Genomic DNA, 27,413 nt, shown 5'->3' on the forward strand with positions numbered 1-27,413 from the left:
TTTTGAAGTAATTGTAGATTCACAGGAAGTTGCAAAGGTAACTCAGAGAGGCTCCAAATGCCTTTTGCTCAGTTTCTTCTAATGATTCCTCTGACATAATTTTCTTACAATAACACCAGGAATTGACTTTGGCACAATATGTATGTAGAGTTTCTATGTCATTTTAGCCACTAAAATGTAACCACCACCACAACCAAGATATAGAACTTTTACTGCCACAAAGATCCCCCTCGTGCTACCCTTTTAGTCAAAACCATCTCCTCTCCCTATCCTTGGCAAACAGATGTTTTCCATCTATTTATTTATTTGTTTGTTTATTTATTTATGTATAGAATGTTACATAAATGGTATCATACTGCATGTAACCTTTCTGTGATTCCCCCCTCCATTAAGCATAATGCTTTTGAGATACATTCAAGTTGTATGAATAGTTGGGTCCTTTTTATTGCCTAGTAGTATTCCAGTTGCTTGACTATATTCAATGGTATTTTTTTTTCTCTGAATTGATATACTTACATCACTTATGGCAGTGGTTCTCAACCTTTTTAATGCTGCGACCCTTTAATACAGTTCCTCATGTTGTGGTGACCCCCAACCATAAAATTATTTTCATTGCTACTTCATAACTGTAATTTTGCTACTGTTATGAATCATAATGTAATGTGTTTTCTGATGGTCTTAGGCTCTACAGTCGCGACCCACAGGTTGAGAACCACTAGCAGGGTCGCCTAAGACATCCTGCATATCAGATATTTACATTACGATTCATAACAGTAGCAAAATTACAGTTATGAAGTAGCAATGAAAATAATTTTATGGTTGGGGGTCACCACAACATGAGGAACTGTATTAAAGGGTCGAGGCATTAAAAAGGTTGAGAACCACTGACTTATGGTGATGTAAAAAGTGTGGGGACAAAGTTTGATTAAGTTTTTCCTCTTCAGAATGACAATTAGTGTGTGCTAGGGCAAAAGGATGTATAAACTACATCTCCATTTAACACAGAGGCCAGTGGAGGATTGGAAAGAAGAAAGAGAATAGGGCAGAGATAAGTATGTGTTCAGACAATAAGGTATAAAACCTGGCACCTTTAAAAATTTCCACACCCACATGATAATCTAGTCTGTGATCTTACCTTTAGTTAAGACAACTTATATTTCTTAAAAATTAATAAGAACATCGCCTCTGTTATAGGAAATTCCCTGCCAGTCTGTGTTCAGTCACATAGATGATAAGTCAGGGACAGGCATGGCTGGAAATGACAGCAGGTGGTTGTCCAGTTTGACACAGGTCTCAGAGAGTCAAACAGCATCTTCAGTCCCAGGGCAACTATCAAGAGTCCAGAGACGGCCGTAACCGGTTTGGCTCAGTGGATAGAGCGTCGGCCTGCGGAATGAAAGGTCCCAGGTTCGATTCCGGTCAAGGGCATGTACCTTGGTTGCGGGCACATCCCCAGTGGGGGGCGTGCGGGAGGCGGCTGATCGATGTTTCTCTCTCATCGATGTTTCTAACTCTCTATCCCTCTCCCTTCCTCTCTGTAAAAATCAATAAAATATATTTTAAAAAAAAAAAAAAAAAAAAAAAAAAAAAAAGAGTCCAGAGACGGTCAGTGCTCTACTTGTCTGTCCTTTCAACCCACTTGCCGGTGAGAGAAGCCGCTCCCAGAGGTGGCTGAAGTCGGATTTTCAAATGAGAATGTTATTCTTCACCTGAATTCTCACAGGCATGGGGACTCTGGACATTGGTGGCTGTAACTAGCTCAGGGAAGGGCATCATTTCTGAATAGCAACTGGAACCGTTAGGTGCAAGCCCTCCCTTTAGCCAGCACCCATTGGAGAGCTCTCCTCCGCACCATCCTGCCCCCCAAGCAGAGGAGAGAATAAGATTCCCATTGGTATCAGCAAGTGTAAACACCCCTTTGAGTTTTTAGAATTTCACATTTTGGGCTTTCAGAGATGTATTGTCAATTCATGAAATCATACAAGCTATCAGTCTGGAGCCCTTACTAGACCCAAGTCTAACCAAAGTCACTGCCCTAGGTCTTCATTTTAGTGATTTCTGTTATCCGAAAAATAGCGCTTGTCCCAGACCCTTCCCGAGGATGGAGGCTAGGTAGGGAAAGCTGGTCCGAAGTCTAAACATTCTAAGAACAGGCATAGCTAAAATAATTTATAACTCCTTTCATAGGCAAAATTGCTTCTCTGAATCTTTTGAAATGGAATAAAATCATTTGTGCTGTGTGTGTGATTTATTTTGTGTAAACATTAGATACCTCATGTCACTTTGCAGGCTGTTCTTCTGGGTCCTCTCCCCTGGGTGTGGGCTGTAAGATCCCACAGCATGTGGTGGGGCAGATGACTCAGCCCCATCATCTTGAAGGGCTGAACAGTTCTCTGTAAACGGGCGACTGAACAAAAGGTCCCCTGAATTTTGTGGACCTCTCTGATGTTATGCTGTTTACTTATTTGACTAATGGTGATAGTCAATAGCGGGGGGGATAGGGGGAGTGACAGGAAATAAACACATTGGCTATGGCTTCCAACCTCACAGGCATTGTTTTTTTAAGGGGTAATGAGAAGGTTTATTTGCCTTTTGAACTTTTTCTTTAATGAGAAGAAATAGAGTTTTTCTGAAAGAAAAGTGAAATAGAAATGCCTTATGTACTATGTCAATGGAGACAAAAACCAAGTCCTAGCTTTACTTTCAAACAACTGTGTAATATTATAGCTGTACCACATTTGGAAGAATGAAACCAAACACAATGCTTTACACTATTTTTTTATATATATACCAGAATTCCATAAAGTTTAAAGTCGTTAACCTGGCCGTCAAGGTAACCTCAGCCAGACTCTCTACAAACATGCCATTTGCGCTAAAGCCAACTCTAGCTGTTTTGTGGCTAAACTTCTCCCATTTCTCCTGCCTGGAGCCCTCTCCTCACTCTGAAGTCATACCATTCTTCCTCCATAAAACCTGCTGTGTTTGCCCTGGCTCTCCTGCTGAGCTCTCCGTTCACTTCCATGTCTCCCAGATGGTGCTCCTGTTAGGAATAATGTCCAGCACAGAGAAGGTTCCCAATGGTCATGGAATATCATTAGGAGGGGGCTCTGCAGTCAGATATGGGGGTGTGAGTCCTAGCTCAGCTATTCGTTCACCAGCTTTGGTTTTCACTTAAGTTACTCAATCTTTTTGAGTGTTAGTTGCCTCATTTGTAAAATGGGGATAATAATTACACTTCCCCGAAAGGTGAGGATATTACTGATGTGATACATGTGAAGTGCTTGGCACAGTGTTGGGCTATCATGAATATGATGATTACGAAAGAGAGCTTTAAAAAAATGAGATTTCAGACTTTACAAAATTAACAGCACTACGGTCTGAGGGAAGGATGCAGACCATAAAACGTGATCATTTAGGCTTCTCTGTGTCTGTCAACCCTAATTGCTGTCATAAGAAGGGGCAGGGTCCTCTTACACCCATCGACCTGGAAGAGAGAGTCTCCAGTTGCCACCCACTGAGATTGGACACAAACAGATGGAAATGGAATGATTCTTTCCTTCTTAGATAGAACAGAAATATGTGTGGCTTGGCAGAGATTTTATTTTAGTAAGAGGTAATCAAATGATGAATGAGTTTCTACAAAGAAGGGAACAAATGCTAGATATTAGCTTCAAAGAGTAATTAAAATTGCTTCATGATGAGTCCTCTATCCTTGAAGTATTTATAAGCACAACCTGAAGGCTTAGAAAAGTGAAAATGTCACTTAACTGGTTGTTTGATCTACAAATACAAACTCATTAGGTTTTCTGATATTCCCCTACAAATTGGTTGATGTTTCACTGAAGCATGGCTTCAATCAAACCAAGGGCATAACCATTAGCAGTTTTTTGGTTAACACTGATGTCTAAACAAATCCCTTTTGTGTTTTGAATTACAGATCTAAAAATGATTGGGCCACAGCATGCAATTACAAACAGAACAGGCAACACTTTAAATAAATAGCAAGGCAGATTGGGTTTGGGATGAGGCATGCGGTCCCATGCAGCTTCCTATTTCGTCCTGTCCCAAGGCCACCCTTAAACAATTACTCTTTGTTAGGTGGTTGGAGCTTTAAGTATGCAAGTGTTTCAGAACGTTTCAAAATTTCGGTGAGGTGCACATGTGCACATGGATATGTATAAATTTCACAGGCACAGAAAAGGGAAATTCTGCTTAAAAGTCTCCCTTGTCTAGCTGAGGATATAGAGAAACGCTTTGTTACGTAATTTTTTGAACATAATGTAATCTTTCGATGTTTCAGAGTGCCTTAGGTCCGCCATTGTTAAAGTCAGTTATAATGACAACACTCAAAAGTGCTTGTTAATAGAAACCTCTGTTGGCTGAAGAAATTCATAGGATCTTCCTTCTGCTTCCAAACTTTTGGGAGGAATGTTAAGAAATATATATGTTCTAAACTAGGAAATTATTAATACTTGTCTGTTGTATTTGATCTATACCCACACCTCTCTTCCCTGCTACTCCTATCGTAATCATTACTAGATTATTTCCAGGTCACCATATAACTTGATCCATACGTGATTCGGTATGTATCTCAAAAAGGTAAAGAAGTCTTGAAGAACACGTAACTAATATATTATTAGTTAAATAAACCAACATTTAAATAAACCAACATTTCCTTAACGTTATCACATTTCCAGGCAGTTTTCAAATATCTCTGATTGTCTCTGTTTTTTGTTTTACACTTAGTTTGTTTGAATCAGAATCCAAACAGGGCTCATACACTCATTGGTTGATATGTCTCTTAAGTCTGTTTTAGTCCATAGGTTCAACCAACCACCCCTTCTCTCTCTCTCTCTCTCTCTCTCTCTCTCTCTCTCTCTCTCTCTCTCTCTCTCTCCTCTCTCTCTCTCTCTCTCTCCCTCTCATTTTGTTTTACAATTTATTTGATGATGAGACCAAGTCATGTGTCCTATAGAATTTCCCATATTCTGAATTTTGTTTATACAACCTTTAAAATGTCATTCTCAAACTTGAGTATTGTGTTTCTTCAATCTCATAAAATTGCTTCTCTTTTAAAGAAAATTTGTACCTTGTTGTCATTCCTTTGCCTGTTTCCTTGAGGATTTTCATTTTCTTGAGGACCTACATTTTGCCCAAATATCCTTCCTCCTCAGTAAATCTTCCATGACTTACCTAACACTTCTTCCTGATAGAACCCGACTGACCTGGAGTGCCCCTTCAACCAGGTTTCAAAATGTGTACTGGTCTACCCAGTGCTTACTCAGCTTTCTCTAAGATTGAAAGGCATCACCAGTAAACAGTAGTGGTTGTTTTGATTTTAACAACTGTGCCACATGACTACTTTTTAAAAAGTACTTTTCTGTTCCTATTATATAAGGATATATTTACTAGGTAAATATATATTTGGAATTTGCTTCAAAATAATGGTGGGAGGAGTGGTAGTTTAGATGTACTAAGATTGCCATGGCTAATAATTTTGAAGCTAGATAATACATATGTGAGGTTTCACTATAGAATTCCATTTACATTTGTATAAATCTGAAAATTTCCATAATAAGAAATAAAAATGGAGTTTATCATTCTACCTTAGCTAAGTAATGAAGCATTTCATTTTGGGGGTCTGTCTATATTGTAACACTTTTGCCAAGAATCATCAAAAAATTATGTATAAGATGGTGAACACACAATACAGCATACAGATAATACATTATAGAATTGTACACCTATATAATTTTATTAACCAATGTCACCCCAATAAATTGAATAAAAATAGTAATGTCTAAGGAACAAAAAAGCACTGCTTTTCTCATTCTGCAATTCTGGTTTGCCTAAAAACAAGTCAGTTTTGAAGTAAAAAAATTCAGCATTTTATGTTAAATATTATTTTCATTATTTTATATTCTTATTATTGTATACGAAATATTCAATATTTAAGGAAATGGTTTGGAATGATTGAAAATACCAGCCATGCAGAGGTGCTTCATAGGTTTTGTGATCTACCCAAGCTGCCTTTAAGGTTCTCATGTGGCGAAACTCATTGACATGTACCTGTAGTCTACCAATAGCTGACAAGACTCCTAGAAGAGGAATGACCTAAACCATTCAGTTATCTCATAAGAAAATATGCTAGGATGGACTATGAAGGTCACGTCTACAAGCATTTCTTGCTGTTATGTCAGATGAACATGCAGGCCCTATTTTCCAAGGTGAAAATCTACCAGCTTTTAACTTTAGTCTGAGTTTTTTTTATTCTGTTCAATCATTGAAAAGACAGGAAAATTTAATGACCTATGCTTACACTAGCCATATATACTAGAAAATAAATTTTAAGGATCTTGAGCTTTGTGAATTATTTTCTATTATTTCATTAGTGTTGCATTTAAGTAATTTATTTAATAGTAATTAAATTTTAACTGCAGTTAGCTATGCAACAGCAAAATTTAAGACTCTAGAAACATTTTAGTAAACTAAAGATGAAAAGTTGAAATTTAATTGTATTTCTTATTACCAATTTAAAATATGTAGCAATATCATTGGTAATATTTTCCTTCTATGAATGTAAAAATATTTTACAGATTCACACAAGCTTGGCCCCAACCCTATAACCATATCCTCCCCATAAGCTGTTAAGTTACTCAACCTGGAATCCTCTTGTCATGGACTTTCAGGAATTTGATCCTCTTATCTTGTGGGAGGTTATTCTATATTCCCCATCCCTTTGAGCTATCATTTCCTGCACATAAATTTTGATCAGAATTGAAATAAAAAGCCAATTTGTGCCCTTTTGTAATTTTTTCAATAAAACTAATATTATATATATATATATATGAATTTCTGAATTTCTAAATTTGTATGTTTTTTAAGTTTTGAAAAAATTTAGAAAAGCAATTAAAAAACCCATGTGAGTACTTTTTTTACTCCTTTATTCTCCATCAGAATTAACTGAGAACAATAAATGAAGGCAGCAACTTTTTGAATAGAAAAAGTAAGGAAATAGTCAAGTGTGGTGGGCTTCAAATTTCATGGTATTTAAGCCACCAAATATACCAAACTAGAGGCCTGGTGCACAAATTCGTGTACCAGTGGAGTCCCTCGGCCTGGCCTGCAGATCAGGCTGAAACCAGTTCTCCGACACCCACGAGGGATCCTGGATTGTGAGAAGGTGCAGGCCAGGCCGAAGGACCCCACTGGTGCACAATCGGGGCCGGAGAGGGATGGAGGAGGTTGGCCAGCTGGGGAGGGACTGCGGGAGGGCTCCAGTGCATGTCCAGCCTGTCTCACTCAGTCCTAATGGGCCGGACCCTAGCAGCAAGCTAACCTACCGGTTGGAGTGTCTGCCCCCTGGTGGTCAGTGCACATATAGTGAGCAGTTGAGCGGCCTTAGCATATCATTAGCATATTACGCTTTGATTGGTTGACTGGACACTTAGCATATTAGGCTTTATATAGGATATTGAGACTGAAAGAATACCTAGTCACCTGCCCACCCGATAATAGAATACCAATCATTTTTGCACACACACACAAAAAAATAGAAGAAATGTTTCATACTAGTTCTTTAGAAATAGGTGTCTCAGAGTGATTTTGTTTCAGGTTCCTCAAGGTTCACTTTTAACAAACATATTCAGAAAACATTAAGCAAAATAAAAATAAGGCATTATATTTACATATTGTGTTTTTTATAAAGTGACAGTCTTTAACCCACATTCTTACTTTGCTGTGGTTGTGCATTCTTTGCCAGAGTCATTTTTATGCATCCAAATATACTACACATTTAAGATTCCTTTTGTAAATAATAATAAGTACTTAGAAATATTGTATTTACAAATATTCTTATGGTTTTATATGGAAATGTTATTGCCATACACATTTCCATTTTGCAGAATATCTAATTTGTACCTGTACAACTAACATATTTCTGTATGTTTCTTTAAAAAAAAAAAAAAAGGTTCTTTTTAACTTAGGAACACATATAAGCCCATGTTACAGTGGTTGCTATGGCAAGTTTGTATATTTTATTGAGTACCAGACCAGAAACAACAGACATTGCATCAGACTGAGGTAGCACTGGAGGTATCAAGACTGTGTCATTATTTCTGCTATAAATATGTATATTTTCAGGATTCCATATACATGGAATGGTAACTTCATAACAAGTTAACACAAGGCAACAAATGCTAATATCTATGTGGGTGAATATTTTAAGGGGCCCACTAAAGGAAGCTGTATCTCCTGGGAATCTGTGAATATTGCAAATAACAGAAGTTTTGGAATCATTCCTGGAATGTTTGCCTAGGAAATAAATTTGTCATCTAGTTTTCAGCCAAGAATGCAGAACGAAATTTTTGAATTGCGGTTTTGTTAATATATGATAATTATTCTTCTGAACAAAAATAACAAACTGTTTAAGAGTAGGTTCTCATAAAAATATTAAGTACCTAGGCTATTTTATGTGGTTCACTGATTTAAAAATATACATACAACCAAGAACAGCAATTAATATTACTTAGTTCTTACTATATCCCAGGCCCTGTTGTAAGCTCTTCACATGTACTATTTGACTTGCAGAAAAGGAAATAAAGTATACACTTTTTTTCTTTAATATGGTATTTTTCTGTGCAAAATTAAGAAAATAGGAAGGAAAGGAAGGAGGAGGAGGGGAGGCAGGGAGGAAGGAAGAAAAGAGTAATAGAATAAAAAATAAAAATAGGCCTTAATTTATCAATCTACTCAAGATTCATAGAGCCACATATAGAGAGTGAGATAGATACCTTCTAACTACTTAAAATTCTTGAAAAGTTATCCCCCTACTTCACCCAAATGTACTCAACACAGGCATACTATCTCATGTACATCTGTGTCAATTATTCTCAAATAATTTCAGCAGTAACACATAGAATACCTAAGTGTGATTAGATCATGCAAAGCTTTGAAAGTTATTTTTTAACATTTTAGAAAACTCATGTGCCACAGTCATGTGACCTTATCTATTTCTGCACATTGAAAATAAATAAATATATGCCTTAATATTTCTCATGAGTATATCTAAATATTTGTGATAATACACATGAGCACTTTTATTTGCTGAAGTCCTAGGGAAAAAAGAATAAACAGAGCCTCAAATTTTTCACTATAGCTGGGGTGATTTAGTTTACTGAGGTAATCCTAAGGAGATTTCTCTGTTGAGAGGGCATCTAAAGATGTGCCTCATCTTTTTGCCACATATTTCTAAATCCTTATATTAGTGTGATAAAAATAAGTAATGCTGACTAATAAAGAAATATTTAAATAATGTTTCCTGTAACCAAACTATGACCAGATAATATGGAGCAAAAATCTTAGGAGGTGTTTCAAGAGCCCACTGAAGCTCATTTTCTCTATTTCATATTGCAGTTCTTGCTCCCGTCGATTGGGTATGGGAGTAATAAAAATCTTGTTTACTTAACAATTGCCCCAGGAAAACTAGTCTAGATGACTACACATTAGACAACTGAATAATTCAGCAGACTACTTATTCTTATCCTACCACCAAATAGTGTTACTGCCTTTTTAAATCTAAATTTGCCTTATACAAATTAAGCTGGATTGTTGAGACCATGAATCTTAATACTCTGGATAGGCACTAAGCCTAGAGACATCTGCACCTCTGTAATAAATGTACTTCAATATTATTCTTTTAGGAGGAAAACAGGCACTTATTCATGTCAGTATATTTACATTCCTGAGAGGACAATTCAGTATGTCAGCAACTACAAGACCAACTGTTTGAAAGGGGAAGAGATGAAAATGATGTCACATACCAGAGTGGGCATCACCAATTTCCATCAGCATTATATTTATTCCCATTTTTACCCATACCACCTAATAGGTAAATAAACTGCTATATTTCTCAAAGAGCATAAAAATATTTTATAACAACACTAAAGGTTTTTAAGAAATGTTGTTTTTAATTTCTATAAAACTTCCTATTTGAAAACACCTGCATATGTGTCTCTTCATTTCTAAATTTTAGAGAATGAATTGTGCTGGACCTAATAAAGGGTTTAACACTACAGACTGTCAGACGTCAACTCGAATTCTATGCAGTGTTATCCAGGTTAACCTCAAATTAATGAGAAGTAGCATATATGCATGCTCATAAGACTTCCTTATATTTAAAAGATGTAAAGATGGAAAACGCCAATCAATTATACAGTCCTATTTGATCAGCAAGCTGCCTCAAAAAGAGCCAGTCATCCATTCCTATTTCTAGTTTATCCATGCACTAATCCATGGATGATTCAAAGGGTTTTACACTTGAATAAACTATGATTAGATCAAAATTATGTGGCTGGCCAACTTGAAAACGAGTACTAAAATGCCCAGCAATCTGAAATCCTAGAATGTAAGCAAAATGTAGGTCACTTACTTCGGCATTTGGAAAATGTGCCTTGGTACATCTTTGGGTCTTCGTGTTTGTCAATCTGACTGAAAAGAAAAAGAACCATAGAAAGCCCAACCAAATCCCCCCAAATCTGCCAGCACATTTTCATGTTTAAACACTGGCTCTGAGGACAGGTTCAGGGGTAAATATGCACCATGGTGCTGTTCAGCTTCACAGTTTGGTTAACGTTAAACAAACACATTGCAAACCATGTCTTATTACGTGGTTGTTTTCTGAGATTCCATGGGTCAGGGTCAAAATCTGTCGTTTTTCTAGCCTTTCTACAGCACTAATCAATAGTGTAACAAATGAAATAATGGTCCATTGAACAGTGGCAATACACCTCCGAAGCAAAAGGCTTTGAAACAAATTTAATTCTATGACCAATTTTGCTGATGTCATAATGCCCTTATGAATGAACAGTAATGAGAATACCTTTTATGTTTACAATGCGTAAATATCCATGATCTCATTTAACCCTCACAGTAACTTTGTTTAATGGTTTTTATTAGACCCAATTTTAAAGAGAAAACTGAATTCCAGAATATTTATATGATTTTACTTACTCAGCAAAGACTTACTAAATCAGAACCATAATTAGGTTTTGAAGTTGGAGACAATTCTTTAAATAGACATGTGTAACAAATACATAATGTTTACTGTGTGCCAGACACTCTTCTAAATGCTCTACAAATATTAACTTAGTTAGTCCTCATAGTAGCAGTGTGAGGTAGGCACTGTTATTATCTTTTTACTGATGAGGAGAACACTGAGGTGCAGAGATGGCAAACAACTTGCCCGAAGCCAGACAGCTAATAAGTGATGAGAATCGGAGTTAAGTCTAGTCACTTGAGCTCCAGAATCTATACTAGTTGACCCTGTGCTATACGGAACAAGACACGATGTCTGCTCCTGAGGACTTCAAAGTCTAGAAGGCAGACCTAGAGGCAAATATGTTAGTTCAGCACGTAGCACAACAGCAAAGCGTGCAGCTCAGGGGAGGGAGGGATTAATTCTGTCCTGTTTAACGCCTCTCAGAGAGTAGGCAGCAGGATGAGATTCACATCTGTACCCTTGAGCTTGAACTCCAGTGTGCTCTCCATTTTATGGGGCAGCCTCGTATTTGATAAAAAGAATTTGGAATCACAGTGAGAAAACAAAACTGCACTTATAGGAACATAGCATATGAACCAAAGGATAAAAAGCTGAGCTCCTTTGAATAGGAAAAACCCCCAACTATGACACCTAGTAGATATAGATGTAGACATCAATACAGGTATGCAGATCTCTCTCTTCATATATGTAACATATACTATGTAATATATATGTAAATGTGGACAGAACTCTTTTGTGTGTCAAATCAACTGTATAGCTCCCCAGTTATTCTAAAGCTTACGGCCAGTCAGATAAAAACAGAGGCAGATGTCTCCAAGTAGAAGGAAAGCCAGAAGACACGGAATCACTGGTGACCATCATACCGGACACAATAAATGCTCAGCAATTACTTATGGTGATTACTTGCTTGATTAACTGATTGAAACAGGAAAGGGAAAGAAAGAAAAAAAAACCACTAAAGACATTTCAGTCCATTGTTCAACTTTTAACTTTGGTGAAAATATTGATGAAGAAATATTTAGAATCAGAATTTTATGACAGCATTATCAGAATTGTATGTCCAACATGCCTCTATTGGACAACCACTTTCTGTTTCTTTTACCGCTATTAAGTGTAGCTATCATCTAATTACATTTCTAAGTTTTGTAGTCCAAACAGTGGCAAAAGAAGCTCCACATGAATACAGAAATGACTATTTTGCCAGTTTGACCTATATAGTGTGTATAAGTGTATTTTTGGCACATAGTAGATCCTCAATAAATGAATGAGTGAATTTCATTTCTTTCTCCCAATGGTTCTGTTTTAACCCAGGAATTATATACTCTATAAATGAGAATATGAAGGCCCAGAGAGTTTACCAAATTATTGATAGTTCCATAGCTAGTGAGTGATGGAGTTAGAACTTGAACTCAGATCTGTGGAATGGAAATCTACTGCTAAGTGTTAGCATAACAAAGGAGGCAGACCCTGTTCAGCCATGTAGAACCTTTGGGCGTTGGAAGATGCCGATTAGAAGGGATGAATAGAGACGCTTGCAATATGAAAAAGTGAGCTCTCAAGCTCTCTCTGAAAAAGCTAATGTTAAAAATCTTAAGCTTCAAAGGATGTGCCATCAGCCTTTTAAACTCTAGGCGAGGGCATAAGCAAAATTATGTGCACCAATAAGATTGTCTTATGCACATGTAAAATCATACATCATTATAAAGCAAATACCATTTTTTTCAATTGTGACTTATACTACATTAGACATTATAAAAAAGAATTAGAGTCTATAAATGCTTGCAAATTAAGACATTAATATTATTCAGTAAATTACTCATGATTTACTTAGGCATCAATCTTTATTTAGATGTATTTTAAATCATGAAGAAAAGTTTAAATATGTTGAACCTTAGAGTCTAACTTAAAAATAACCTTCAAATATCTAGGAAGGCCTAGAGAAAGAGCCAAGATTTTTTTGTAGTTAAGAGTTCAATTTTTTTAAGTTTTGTAATTAGCTCCCTTTTCATGTATTTTACATTATTTGAAGCAAAACACCTCATGACCTGAACTTTTCTGCCTGTAGCTAAATCATAATACAACAATTCTAATGGTCCAAGCACAAAGTAGAGACCCAGCCCATATACCAGGCAGATACTCTCTCCAAGGACTCGATGCAGGCAAGAATTGCCTCTTGCTACCCTGATAATTTTTAGTTTGTAGTACCCTTTATTATCACAGCTGTTAACAAACAAGCACATTTCCTTCACCTATCTGAAATGTGGAGCTCTATGTGGCACCCTAGCCCGGTCTTTTTTCTGAACTGATTTGAACTGACAGAACAAAGACAAGACATAGCATCCAAACACCCTGGGATCCCGCCAGTGACCTCTCCAGTCGCATTTCTCAGCATTCCAGGAACACCAGGTGGCCAGGAGCTGCTTCCTTCTTCCTTGCCTTTGCTCATGCTGTCCCTCTAACATTTGATCTCTCCCCACCCCTTTGCTCCTGGCCAGCTCTGTTTATTCTTTTAGTCGGAGCCCAGCTATCCCCTTCCTGAGTAGTCTTCTCTGTCCTGTTCACTCTGAGTTGGGTGCCACACTTCCAGGCATTTTGCCCACCACACTATAGCAGAATGAGAGACCAGAGTTTCTTGAGAGCAGAGACTGTTTCTTATTTTTTTATTGTCTCTTTTGCCTTAGCGCCTCTGGTAAAGCCTGACACATAGGTGTTCAATAATATGTATTGAATGAATAAATGAGGATTATTCCTTATGCTATAATAAAAATTGACGATCTCACAGCATTATGAACAATATTGAGGCTCCAAATATATTTTAAAATCTCCACTTTTCTCAACAATATTTTGAGATCTATTAGAGTACCTCTTGCTGATGGAAAAAGACAATCCATCTTCCAGAACAAACTGGACATATATAATTTTATGTAGATTCTAAATAACTCATAAGTGCCCACTCAGAACTGAAGATGTTTTTAGAGAGTTGATTGTTGCTGGTCGAGCATGTGAAACATTCTCATTAAAAATGGGGATTTAGCTAGTGGCTCATGTCTGGGATTGATTAACAATTGTTAAAAAACCTAAGAGAGAACTCTTTGGTTTTGCTGCTTTTTAAAAAAACAACACTACTGTTTTTTTGGAGTAAAAGCAATTCATACTTTTTAAAGGTTAGTTGACAAATAAAGATGAGAAAAAAATAAAAATGATCCACATTTCCACAATCTGGAAATAACCACTATTTATATTTTGGTATGTGTTCTTTCAGGCATTTTTTTTTTTGCAAATACTTTTATATATCATATGCATAATTTTAAAAATAGCACAGGGATCATATTACTATTAGATTTTGTATCTTGCTTTTAAAACCTTACTATAATTATAATTTTGCCATGCTTTTATTATTCTTTGAATATTCTTTGAACACATGATTGGTAATTACTGCTTAGAATTCCGGGAAGGCAGGTCTCTATACAGGGACTAATGGCTCCTTGCATGTAGCATGAACTTTCACTTTACCATCTCACAGTGGGCTCTGACCATAAGAGCAGACTACTGCATTAATACAAGGCAGGATCCACCAATTGGGATACTTATTAGAATGTTTCTTATTGAAACCCTTAAATAAGTTCTAAAGAATTGTTTTGGAGGTACAGATTGAATCGGTGCCTTTAATAAAGACTTTCATTTATTCAACGTTTATAAAGTACCTACTATGAACCAGGCATGGCCTAATGGTAAACAGACAAAAGATATTGTTCACCACTAATCGAAATTGGCTGTCTGGAATGCTTGGATCCATCCCAATCCTACTAAATATACCATCTGCCCGGACATCCCCCCTCTGCTGTGGTCATCCTGAATGAGGTCAAAAGACATTTACTTTTTTTGAGACAGCTTTTCTATATTTAAAGAAAGAGTGCACTACCAACTTTATACCCAGCCCTCCAGGAATTATACTTCCCAACTCGTGCAACCCATAGACAACAACAAGCTCAGTTAACCTTGCCATGTTGGTCACTGCTGATCCTTGTAGCAAAGTGCCCTGGAGCTCTGCCTACAGCAGGGCCCAGCCCTGGAACTGCTTACAGACCAGCAGGAGAGGCAAGCACCCCAGGCGGAAACCTACCTCTTCATTAGGAGACCTGACTCAGGAAATCCTTGTTTGCAGTCACCAAAAAGTCCATTAAGAAATGTTAATCTCTAATATATATATATATATATATATATATATATATATATATATATATATATATTATCTATTATATATATATATATCTCACTCTGCTTAAATTCCTTTGAAGACCACTTTATGGTCGACATGCATTCCTTATTTCAACATTCTGAATAGGATACTGAAAATGCCAGCCTAGCATACCATTCATTATCAGTGACACTGCTTCTTTCCCAGCATAGGTCTGCGCTATCACCTCCTAGGAGAGCCTCCCCATTACAGAGCCTGCTGAGTGCTCTTCGCCCTCGCTTGTGCCCTGTCTCATCCCAGTCTAGCCACTCAGCCTAGTGGGTCACAGCTCAAGATACTGTTGGGGGTCCGAATTTAAGCAAGATGACAGGTTTACAAAGTACAGTCACTGATGAACCTACAAAATCAAAATGCAATGACACCATTCTGCTAGGGAATTTGTTTTTAAAGGAAAGGGATGGGTAGCACATGAAAGAGAGCAATGGAAATGAATGTGCTGTGTCCAAAATTTTTAAAAATGATCAATTGCTATTATGAATTAGTAAGGCAGTTAAATCAACCTAGCACTGCATTAATATAGCATTTTATATGAAGAATTTAACAAGATGATTTAGTGGTTTAGGAAGTTACATTATAGTTATCAGTATAATTATATATCTCTTAGTGGTGCTATTTTCTCAAGCAGGCATTTTTAATGGTAGGAATCATTCTTTAAAGCAAGCTTCTAAAAGCTCTAATTTAACATTTAGAATCAGTACATTACTTCAGCCATGAGGCTTACAGACCTTGTTTTCCTTCTTCACCAGGATCTATCTGCTTAGGTAGAAGCTGGGAATGAACTTGTAATACTCTTTCCTCTCCATCCTTTCGTTGTGGGATCAAGAAATGGAATTGACCAGAAGGATGTGAGTTGCTTGAAAAGGGAAAGGCAGAGAGCTAATATCATCAACAACATGAGCTGTTTTGTTTGTCAGCTGAGGCTAAAAGAAATTTTCTATTTAGGTCTGTGGCAAAGTCAGTAAGTTTGTTAACCCTCACCAAACTTGTTTGCTAATTTTGCAACGAAGCAATTGACTATTCAAACATTTCCCAAATGCACCATTGTATAACTGTAAAGGTGGTGTAGGCTGGGCTAAAGAGAGGGGCATGCCATCCACTTTGCAATGTCCTCAGCACACCTGGGTCATCACATTTCTCGTAGGGAAGTTTTCAGAACAGAAAAGCAGGGCCTTTCCCAAGGGGCCTGGACAGGGAACCCCTTTGGGGCCTTATATTCAGGAAGGTCCCAGATTTAGACTTTTTGAAGGTATCATCATTTGTAGTATAAGTGTGTTAAGGTGGTGTTCTGTTAAATAGGAACATTGAAAATGTACTACAACTTAGTAATCCTGTTTTGGATTTCCCCCCCATTGATTTTTAGAAAGAGTAGGAGGGAGGGAGGGAGAGAGGAATGGGGAGGGGAGAGAGAGAGAGAGAGAGAGAGAGAGAGAGAGAGAGAGAGAGAGAGAGAGAGAGATTTAAGTGAGAGAGACACATTGCTTCTCGCACTAGGCAGGACTGGGACCCCGGGGTTTGAACCTGCAACCCAGGTATGTTCCCTTGGTCAGGAATAGAACCTGTGACCTTTTGGTGTGTGAGCTGACACTCTAACCACACTGGCCAGGTCTAGATTTTTGTTATGTAAGTTGAGGTTAATAACTACATAATTATGAAGAGAGATACCTATTAGCATACTAAGCTTTCATCACTCTGAAAATGATATAGTAACACAAGTATGTAAGTACTCAATTCACTTTCAGAATAACATGGGATTCTGCTATTTGAATGATTTGGGAAGATTTCTGTAATATTTCTGTATGAATTTTCGCCTCCTCCTCCTCTTCCTCCTAGTCCTTTTTGCCCATATCCATATTAAGAGGGATAAAATAAAGGATTTGGAGTGCCAAAGTAGGTCATTAAAAGAGATCACAAATTCTCTTCATCACTGTAAGTCTGAAACCCAAAAGGCTAGAGGGTAAATCCTAGGCTAATAAGGAATCACCAAAATCTTGTTCTTAACTGCAGTTGTGCTAGTGTCTTCCAATTTTAGGAATAACTTGGTGGGTCAGATAGACATTTACCTATAATACTATAAAAACAATTGGATCAATGTAAGTGTTTATTATATTGGGAAGCACTAATAGTGGGTATAGGATGAAGACAGACATATACTCTTGGGACTTGATCTACTTCATTAAATTTTGCATTTATAAATCTGAAGGCTGAAAGTGATGAAAGGTAACTAACTCTTCTTGGAGAATCCTATCCAATAAAAGAATAATATGCAAAATGACCATCACTCCAACACACAAGATGGCTGCCCTCATGTGGTCAAAGATGGCTTCCCCCATGTGGACATACGATGGCTGCTACAAGATGGCCAGCAGGGGAGGGCATTTGGGAGGGACCAGGCCTGCAAGGGAGGGCAGTTGTGGGTGATCAGGCCAGCAGGGGAGGGACCAGGCCTGCAGGGGAGGGCAGTTAGGGGTGACCAGGCCTGCAGGGGAGGGCAGTTAGGGCAATCAGACTGGCAGGCAGAAGCGGTTAGGGGCAATCAGGAAGGCAGGCAGGCGAGCAGTTGGGAGCCAGCAGTCCTAGATTGTGAGAGGGATGTCCGACTGTCCATTTAGGCCCGATCCTACCTGGATCAGGCCTAAATGGACAGTCGGACATCCCTCAAGGGGTTCCAGATTGGAGAGGGTGCAGGCTGGGCTGAGGGACACCCCCTCCCCCCATGCATGAGTTTCGTGCACCGGGCCTCTAGTAAGGCATAGTAAAAGCAGGGTAGTATAGAAAGGTTAAAAAGAAACAGAAAGGAGAAAAAAGGAAGGTGACCTAAAGGGTATTTGAAGTGGGAGAAGAAAAAAAAAAAAAAAAGCAAGTGAATGCAGGTACAAAGGGAATATGAAATTTTTAAAAATTAGGGAATTTGGTTTCTTAGTTATCATTATTTCTACCTGTTTTCTTCTAATTTGGCTATAACTAGATTCTGTTTCCAAGTATTATTTTGTCCTGTGACTAAAATTAGAAATTTGGGTACAGTCGTGATTAGAACAAGAGGTTATCTTTCCCTGTGTCATTGCAAAATGCCATGATGGTCTGGTTAAGGGATTTTTTTTTTAATTGTTGACTCATTTTGACTTGGTCCAGCTGGCACGTTCTCTTTGAGGACATCATTGAAGGTAGAAATTTTTTTTAAAAATGATCAGTAATTTTTAAATATGGGCATAAGTATGATCTGAATCACTTTGTTTTCTTTGAGCAAACAATTTTGTACATTCAATAGATAGTATATTGGAATGTACATTACAGCCATGAGCAAACTACGGCCCGTGGGCCGGATCCGGCCCGTTTGGCTGTTCTATCCGGCCCGCGGAGCCGAAAGAGCGGAGGGTTCTCTTGCTCTCCCCTCCGCTCCTTTACTTTGAATTTATATTAGTTCACACAAACACTCCATCCATGCTTTTGTTCCAGCCCTCCGGTCCAGTTTAAGAACCCATTGTGGCCCTCGAGTCAAAAAGTTTGCCCACCCCTGTAAGGACCTTCTCTGGACTATGTGAAAACGACAGCCAGAGACAGAGGAAAGGGGTGCTGAAGTGCATGAATCATACCGTATATTCTCTTTCTCTATGTCAATAAAAATGAAGGTTTTATTGCAAGTTTCTGTTTCTTATTGGATGATTACATAAAAGTTTTCATAGCATGTACTAGTATAGCTAGTGAAATGATAAACAGAAACAGTACTACAAGAAAGAATCAAACTACCTTTGACCCCAATTAAAATTCTTCCCATGTGCATTTTCCTCGGCCATCATTCTCAGACGGGCAAACATTGCCAAGGCCATCTATCAGTCTTGGCCTCCGTCTCTATCCCATCATCCCACTTGCACTCCTTCCCTGATTTCCTTTAGAAGCTTTCAAGAGATCCTCATCACTAAAAATATGGGTTTCCTATACTAAATGCCTTTTACGGTCTGGATGATTCCATTTGGTTCCGTTTTGGTCCAAAAAGTCTCCAGTGCAGCCAGACTGGTTCTCTTTGTTGCCAGAATATCTTTTTAGCATGTCTGCATTTTTCGTCCAGGATGCCTCTCCCTTTCCTCTCTATCTATTGGGATTTCACCTGGACTTTAAGGCCCTCCTCAAGGTACATGGGCTCCCTGAAAGCTTTGTGGATGGCCTCAGCCCCTGGGGACTCTTTTCGAGTCCTGGGCATATTGTGTAATTCTACTAACATTAATTGTTATAGTTTGAAAAGCCAGCTATCCCTATATGTGTATATCTCTTACCCTCTGCAACTCACTGTGCCCCGCTCTACGCCAAGTCTCATATACCAGTTCTTGGTGGCACTTATGTGAATCCCATATGTGAAGGATCAGTTAAAGTGTTTGTCATCCCATTCATTGCTCAGACTTCCTTCATTGTTCACTACTGACGTATTTTTCATTTTGTAAAATCTAGACATATTCTGGTCCATTACCTCTCTACTTTTGTCATGTTCTAAATATCAAAAGAGCCTACACCTATTACCAAATGTATATGAAATTACATTATGGTATGATTTTAAGAAATATTCAGAACATTAAACTATAATGTTTAAGTCTGTGTTTTCCTTATGGAAGGAAAATTACTGTGAGTTTTGTCAAGACCATACCTTTCTTCATTAATTTTGGCATATCTAAATAAACAAGTCCCTGAGCTATTTTAATTCAGCTAACTTTTGTCAAGATAGTTTTCATGTGTATATTCAATTTTTGAGTCAGAATTAGGCAAGTTTTATGATAAGAATTTTGCAATTAGAGTAGTTTCAAAAGAAATAGAAGTCCCTTTGCGTGCTTTTTATTTTAATCCAACATGCTAACTTACTGAAATTATTTATTACACTTGAAGAAGATCAGAATTATAAGGAATTTAGAACTTTAAAGATTTAAAGAGGTAAAACTTGAGGTATATATACATTTATTTCTATCCGATTTTATATGAAGGTATCATAGCATGAAATTCCCATTTTGTAGTACATTCATTCTTTTTCTGTTGACCCACTACCCAGTGGGATTTTACTAGGATACAAGTATTTAATTTGCTAACAATTATTTCAGGACTGTGCTTGCTTAATCTTATACTCATTTGGTAACTTTGCAAACAGATGGACATTTTAAGTTGAAAAGATCACAATTAAATGACAAAAATTGTTTGAAAAGAAATATTCTTCAAATTTTCCATATATTAAAATAGCACATTTGTTATTATTTTTCCCTAGACCATAATACTTTTCATCTGATAACAAAACTACAGGATAACCCTGAAAAATAAAGAACAAGTTAACTAAAAGACAAATAAAAGGAAACATACCATATCAAAGTTAATAGACCAAATGGGCACATTTGATAAGGAAAAGAGAAATGAGCACTGGGCATTTTATTTACTATTTAAGATCTTGCATTAACTTAGAATTTCTTGCTCTAAGAACAATATTTAGTTGTTTTTTCTAGAAACAGGGAATTAACACAACTCTTACAATGTAACATTCCTTCTAATAGCTTATCAGATTGTTCATTCATGTTATAAAATTGATTTTCATTCTACAAATTTTCAATTTTTAAAATTGAAAAAGTATAACATTTTTCAATATACAGTATAAAGATATATTGAAAAGGCAAACAACCCTTAATTCTGAATGATTTGGGGGTGTTGTTTTGTTGGTGTTGTTAATCCTTACCTGAGGATTTTTTTCCATTGCTTTTTTTCAGAGTGAGTGGAAGGGAAGGAGGGAGGAGAGAGAGAAAGAGACACCAATGTGAGAGAGACGCATTGATTGGTTGTCTCCTACACTCACCCCAACCAGGGCCAGGGCATGGATGATTTCTAATATGTTTTTCTCACTTTACTTTCAGACTAAGCCTATTTGATCCTTTTTTATCCTATATAATAAAAGGCTAATATGCAGCAGAACAACCGGTCGCTCAGCCAGAAGCTGGGCTCACAGCTGGTGAGCGTAGCAGCGGGAGCCTCTCCCACTTCCGTGGCAGCACTAAGGATGTCTGACTGATGGCTTAGGCCCACTCCCTGCGGGCCCAAGCCATCAGTTGGACATTCCCTGAGGGCTCCCGGACTGCGAGAGGGCACAGGCTGGGCTGAGGGACACCCCCCCTGAGTGAATGAATTTCATGCGCCGGGCCTCTAGTAACAGAACAAATTATTTGCCAACACATTTTAATTCTTTCTCTGATACGTGGAAAGCTAAGTCGTTTTTTAAAAATGTCTGTTTAAAAATTCTTTAAAAACTCCAAGTAGAGTTTTGCTTACTCTGCACACTTCCTTTGGAATGGTAGCAGCAATAACAGGCTTATTTCCAACCTCAGGGCACCTTGAGTAACTTGGTGCCATTTGGAAGTGTCTGTCATTCTATTACATTTTCTCTAAATAAGTCAACAATTCAAAAGAAAACCATTCTTCTGCTGTGTAATTAATTTTTTCTATGTATTCGGGTTATAATATTTTATTTAACAGTCTAACTCCACAACTATAATTAGTGTGTTGTTTTACTTTGACTTCAGTTTACTTTGGAAAAATTAACATTTCTAGATTTACCAGTCAACCAGATTACAGAATCTTGATACAGAATGACAACGATCAAGGTAGAACTTTCAGTAAATGGGTATTTTGTTGAATAAAAGCCAAAATTCTAAAAGCAAATAGAAATTGGTGTAACTGGTGTTTAATCCAAATGAAAAACAGTAAACTGATTTAGCTTTTCTTTCTTTCTTTTTTTTTTTAAAGAACTGACGCAAGTTGGACAGAGGGAGGTGTTGGGGCAAGGTGGTGGTGGTGATTGGCTTGTCTTTTTTACGCCCACTGGTCTTTAAATCATTGTCTAGATGCCCAGAGGTTCATATAAGTCAACTCTGTTTCAGGGTTCTGCATTCCAAACAATTCTGGAAAGAGTGCCCAGGACTGGATGAATAATTAAGGTAAAGCTATTTTTACATGAATATATGCAGTGTTAAAATAATGCTTCCTTTCTTCTTTTTATAGTGTTTATTGTTTACTACAAACTTAAAAGTTTAAAGATACTATTTGGGTCGTTTTTTTCTCAATATAAAAAAAAGGATCCACTGAATATAATGTCAGACATTGGAATTATTTACTCAGATTCTGATTGCAGCTTTCCTTTGCAGATAATTTTACGTTTGAGCATAAAATCAGGACAGTGGATAATAGGAAAGGAAAACAGCCCAAACCTAGTGGTAGAAAGGTTTAGTTATTTACATCTTTTGGTTAGTCACTGAATAAAGTGAAGGGTTAACATAATTTGTCTTAGGCAAAAATATAAAGTTTTAAAAATACATTCTCAATTTATAACATTGAAGATTTTATCTTGAAAACAAAAAGAGTAACCAAGAAGGAATATCACATGCAGCAAATGGGAAAGGCTAAGTAAGGGCTTGGGCTGTGTCACTGTTAAATGAAAAAGAGAGAGTGTGTCTCACCTTGTCTTCTCGTGTGACCATTTTAATATAGTATTTTTAGAGCTATTTACTGGAAGAAATGGATAAATTGAATAGAAGCACAGCTTTAGATTGTGAAGGACTGAAATCAATTATCTAAAATTAGAGCTATACTCGCATTAATTAGACAGGAGGAGAATTCTCAGGGGATGTGGGTATCTTTGCATTTGGGGCATCTTATAGAGCCTATGGTGATGGTTTTTATTAAATGCCCAGGTGATAAAATGAACAGTGCTTTATAACTCAGTGAAAATTTAATTTGACTGATGACCTAGATCATATTCATGGACAGTTGGTTGAAAGTTTTATTTTTATTTTTTGATAAACTAAAGAAATTTAGGTGTGTATTCTAGAAAAGATTGGCATTTATTTTACAGGTCAACCTCTTCTACTCATTCAGATTTATATTTAGATAATGTTTTGGGTTTTTTTCTTACAAGTCTTTCTATTTATATTTTTAAGAAGTATAAACACTTCAATGTTTAAGTATTGAGACTTACACTGAGTGGCCAGATTATTATGATCTCTGAAAGCATAATAATCTGGCCACTCAGTGTGTGTATATATATACACACACCCATGCACGAATTCATGCACCGGGCCTCTATATATATATATATATATATATAGAGGCCTGGTGCATGAATTCATGCATGGGTGGGGTCTGGCCAGTCTGGCCAGGGGGAGGGCACATGGGCGGTTGGCCGGCCTGCCTGCTGGTCGAACTCCTGGTCAACGGAACAGTTTGCATATTAGCCTTTTATTATATAGGATATACACTGAGTGGCCAGATTATTATGCATTCAGAGATCATAATAATCTGGCCACTCAGTGTATAGTATTGCGGCTAAACTCCTGAGTTTTCTTTAACTATGTTATTTATTTTCATAAAGAAAAACTACCTCCAGGGGTGGCTCACTATCAATTATGTAGAATGAACACATTTTGGAACTTACTGTACCCACAATTTATTGTAAGTTATTGAATATCATGCATTAGCATGTATAGCATAAAGAGTTTACTATGTTAATATCATATATGCTACATATCCCTGTACATTTATGGAAACTACTGTTTGGGGAAATAGGAACTACAATTAAGCAGGAATTTAAGATGTTTCTTCATGTTTAAGATGACTAGAGAATTCATGTTTCCAAAGAACAGAACTAGAAAGTTTGTAAGCAAAATAACATATTCAGATTTTATGAACAGTCCTTTATACCTCTTCAAATGGTTGCTTTAAATCTTATATTAGCAAGCATGTAATATTCTTAGAAAAAAGAAAATGCCTCAATATGGGGTTATTTTAACTTTTCTAATTCTCCCTAGATATCATTTCTAAGCTGTGTCTAAGTAGAGGAAAGGAATGAAAATGCTATAATATTAGCACCAGCAATAGGGAGTAGTCAAGTAAACACAGTTCTGCTGTTACTGGACGTCATTTCTTTTCTAAGATGTACCTCAGACTGACTGTAGTGAATGCTTCTCTGGAAGTTAATTTCTGTGAGAAATCATGTCAGAGACTAACAAGCCATCTGACTATCAATGTACGACTAGAACAGTATTGTTTGGGAGGTTGTTTAAGAGAATTTAATAAAAAAATGATATTAGATTGATTTCATTGCCAAAGCTATGTTCATAGATCTCAAATACATTTTGTATGTAGATTTAAATCAGTTCCTTGGATCCAACATAGTTGGCTTTTAGAAGTTGCATGACCAGCTACACCCTGTTTGCTCAACCAAAGGGTAGATGGCATGGGAGGCTATCTGCTACCTTAATCTAGATTTCAGAGTAGATTCGTCAGAGCTGGTTGGCATGAAAGACAGAACAGATAGGAATGGTGGGAAATGCTCTGGCCACGTAAGCTCCCTTCTCACTCTCACTTATCAGGCAAAATAAATGTTTGCAGTAACTAGGGAAGGTCATAACTTTTGTCTCTTGACTCAAGGACAGGTTTGCTTCCAGATTGTTGATGTTCTTCTTTGAACAACATAAGTAAAAATTTGAGAAATTTGCTTTTTTGAGAATCTTCTATACTGAGTTTCTTAGGTACCTTTTCAAAGAACAGGACAATATAGTGTTTAAAAAACAAGAACTTGGATATAAGGAATCAGCTAGTTGGAATATTTAGACATCTCTTAATAAATGTCATGAAACAAGATCTTCTAATGCTGATAATATTCTAAATACTTTTTTTTTCAAGTTTTGATTTTGCATCTTCATGAATGAGTGAACTGAAGCAATAATTCTGCACTGGAATATCCAATCTGTTTCTGCAAAACATCTTTGTATCACAGAATAACAACTTCATCAGAAAGAAAGATTAGACTACACAAAGTTCCATCAAATCAAATTTGATTTTTCTTTTAAGAATAATTTGAACATTCATTGTGCAACAAAGCTATTCTTCTGGTAACCAGAGGAAAACTTTTCCATTTCACTTTGAAATATTAACCCATGCATACTTGTATCTACAAAGGAAACCATATAAAGGTACATTGGTCTTAGTAGAATATAACACCAGGCAACGTGCTAGATGTTCGGAACATGTAGAGTCTACAAACTGGACATCATTTCCACCTGCATGAAGCTTTCTACCTAGTGGAAGAGACAGTTATTTATTAAACAAGCACAACTAAAAATGTAAGTGCGAAGTGTGACAAGTACTCTGAGGCAGAGGAGAACATGCTATGAGAACATGTAACAGGGGAGTTAGTTTCAATGTGGGGCCTCTGTGACCACGTGGCACTTAAAGATTTTCAGGTTCTTTTAACTAACTTTTTGAGAAACCTGGGTTCAGAAGAGCATCCCAGGCAGAGGGAACAGAATGTTAAAAGGTCCTGGGGTGGAATGGGAAAATCCAGTTTCTGGCTCGTGTTTCATTCTCAATATTGTTTGAATGAATAAATAAATGCCACCTGTAAAATACTTCTGCATTGAAGTAGAATAGTGTAATTAATCATGAAAATAAATTTTAGCCATTATGATGTAGTGTAAATGCTTCAAAGCATGTACTTTGTGCTGCAGGCAAATGGTTCAGAATATCTAGTTTCTCCTAATGTTCCATTTTTTAAAAATTTTGCTTTTAGCTGTTGTTCCCTTAAAATAGTAATAGAATCTTCAGAGCTAAATATGTGAGCTCTGCAAAAGTGTTCCAACTTTTGTGAGAAGATGTCTCTTGACTGGGGCCAAAATTAGGATGAGGGGCCCAGGTCTTAAACCACTACAAGGGGCATAACATCACGTTATATCACCTCAAAAGAGAGTGGAATAAGTATTTTATATATGGTAAAGTAGCTTTAAATTTAGGTCTCAATTTCCTTATTTGTGAAGGGTACCTACCTTTCTTACAATGTTTGTGAGAGTTCTGAGAACTGTAAAGTTCTCTTTTGTAATTGCCTAAGGTATACTTATATGCATGTGTAGATATAGGTATAAAATACTGATTATTGGAAGAGGGAAAAGGGATTTAAATTTATTAAGGGCCCACTACACACCAAACTTGGACATGCATAGTATAATTTAAACCCTCATGGTACTGCTTCATGGTAAATGATATTTTCCTCATTTTACATGTGGGAAGACACAAGTAAGAAGTTAGCTAATTTGACCAGGATTTATACCCACTTTTATTTATCATCAAAGCCAGAGTTTCTATTCCCCATGTGGGCTTGAGTTCTTTGTTGCAGAGATAGCAAGCAGTCCAGAGGTGGCAGAGCATGCAGGCTACTTAATCTCTCTGTGCCTCCATTTCCTCATCTGTAAAATGGGAATAAGGACAAAAATAGTACCAGCCAAGACTGATGGTGGAAGAAATGCAAGTAGACTAATTTAAGAAATACTTTAGTTATTTGTTAAGTCATTCAGACTTTGTGAAGGACTGGATGCCAAGGGGAAGAAAGAAAACATTATAATAGTAGACTGCTATTTCTTGGTTTGAGTAGCTAGATAAGGGGTGACAACATTCTTTGGATAGGAAACATTGGAAGAAGAGGAAACTGGCACCAGTTAGATTTTGGACACATTGAGTTTAAACTACCTTTGAGGTATGCAAGTGTATACATCAGTTAGGCCACAGGACACATGGGCCTAGAGACAAGAGTAGAGGCCTGGGCTGAAGATGACCTTGAGGTGTATGAAATCTTAGGAGTGGATTGGAAGAAGGGGGGCTCAGGGCCTAGCCTTGAGGAATTCAAGCAGTGAAACTTCAATCAAAACGATACTTTTAAAAAGAAGAGCAAAACAAAACAAAAGCTCTGAAAAATAACAGCAGTGTTATTAACAAACAGAAAATTTGAAGACTTCCTAGGAGCCAGGAAGCAGATAGAGCTGGGAAATCCATGAAATAAAAAACCAGGGTCAACCAGGGTATGGAGTGGGAGGGACCGTGGGAGCCTGGTAGCAGTTCAAGTTAAGTCAATGTATACAAAGAGGAGGATTGGATCACAGGCAGCCAGTGCCCAGTATTCACCAAGCAAGCTCCGTTTGGACATCTTGGTCAGTTTGGGCTGCCACTTTTGCCCATAGGATAAGGCTGGTTGTAAAGGAAATCTAAAGATGGACTCTAGAATAGGTGTAAGGGCCACCACAGCCGACAAAGATGGGT

The 27,413-nt window shown here is 37.2% G+C and overlaps 1 protein-coding gene across 4 annotated transcripts in view; it reads left to right on the top strand.

Moving 5' to 3' along the window:
- Nucleotides 1–27,413, top strand: part of SLC38A4 (solute carrier family 38 member 4) — a 61,677-nt gene that overhangs the window by 774 nt on the left and 33,490 nt on the right. For 2 of the 4 annotated variants that reach the window (XM_080661382.1, XM_080661385.1), the window contains exon 2: nt 22,211–22,267. The exons of 1 other annotated variant lie outside the window; for it this stretch is intronic. The gene's annotated coding sequence lies outside the window, so the exon portion shown is untranslated. Of the gene's footprint in view, nt 1–22,210; nt 22,268–25,010; nt 25,451–27,413 lie in introns of all 4 variants that reach the window. One more of the 4 variants, XM_080661383.1, reaches the window with a different exon arrangement.

Source organism: Plecotus auritus (genome assembly GCF_963455305.1).
Source record: "Plecotus auritus genome assembly, chromosome: 3".
NCBI lineage: Eukaryota > Metazoa > Chordata > Mammalia > Chiroptera > Vespertilionidae > Plecotus > Plecotus auritus.